General features: G+C 48.0%; 1 long non-coding RNA gene across 1 annotated transcript; it reads right to left on the reverse strand.

Annotated features, from left to right (window-relative positions):
* Window positions 1–10: 10 nt before the first annotated feature.
* Window positions 11–894, reverse strand: LOC147819583 (uncharacterized). Its single transcript, XR_015436785.1, has 3 exons — window positions 845–894; window positions 302–352; window positions 11–163 (listed from the first exon to the last, which is right to left on the reverse strand). It is a non-coding gene; the product is annotated as an uncharacterized LOC147819583 (long non-coding RNA).
* Window positions 895–997: the final 103 nt, after the last annotated feature.

Raw genomic sequence — 997 nt, forward strand, 5'->3', positions numbered from 1 at the left:
GCAGCTGCGCCTCACCGCCAGCATCCAGCCCCGTGTCCCGCGACATAGACCGACTGAGTCGAGGGCCGGGGGCTGGGCTGGGGGTGGAGCCTTGGTTGACTGTGGGGGCAGGGCCTGTACTGACCGACAGCTCCAGGATCGAGTCTTGCCGAATCACAGCAGCCTGGGGGTGGAGTCAGTGAGTCACAAGGCCTTCGTCATCATCATCATCATCCCCATTATATGAATAACAAAGATGTAAATGAACAATTATTGTGGTGAGTAAACAACAATAGTGAATAGGTCAATGCTGCTGTCTGACCTGTAGGGCATGAAGCTGGATGCTCAGATTGACCAATCGCTGACGGACTTCCTGTGGAGAGGGCAGGTGTCAACTGTTAAAAACTGCTCTGATTGGACAAAAACTGCCTCCATCTCAGTTCATTCAGTTGCATCTTTGTTTCCCTCATGTCTTTTCTGAGCCAGATCACAGCCGGAACACAGCCGGAACACAGCCGGAACACAGCCAGATCACAGCCGGAACACAGCCGGAACACAGCCGGAACACAGCCAGATCACAGCCAGATCACAGCCGGAACACAGCCGGAACACAGCCGGAACACAGCCGGAACACAGTATTTGTATTTGTATTTGTATTTGTATAGACACTGTGATGAACTGGTGACATTATAAAGACAGTTTCTAGTAGAGCTTTTGTTTTTATTGATTATTTAGAGTTTAATTCTCTCATGTTGTCTTCAAAATAAAGACTTGGGTTTCCACGTGACTTCAGCCAGGCTGAGTTCTGGGTAGCGCGATGAATCAAGATGTACCTGCTGATCTCTGATCAGAAGATGTTCCTTACCTGGCTTAAGGTGCGTTCCTGCAGCTGGTTACCATTTCTGTCCTGAGAGACACAAACAAAATATTTAAAACACAATAAACTCAGAGACTTTCACAGCTGGGCTTTTATTTTGATAGTCTCCTCTAACATGGACTCCATCATCAATCAGGAACA

The sequence above is a fragment of the Seriola lalandi genome, unplaced genomic scaffold (genome assembly GCF_002814215.2).
Source record: "Seriola lalandi dorsalis isolate HSWRI2012SDOR001 ecotype SW California unplaced genomic scaffold, Sedor1 jcf7180002052087, whole genome shotgun sequence".
NCBI lineage: Eukaryota > Metazoa > Chordata > Actinopteri > Carangiformes > Carangidae > Seriola > Seriola lalandi.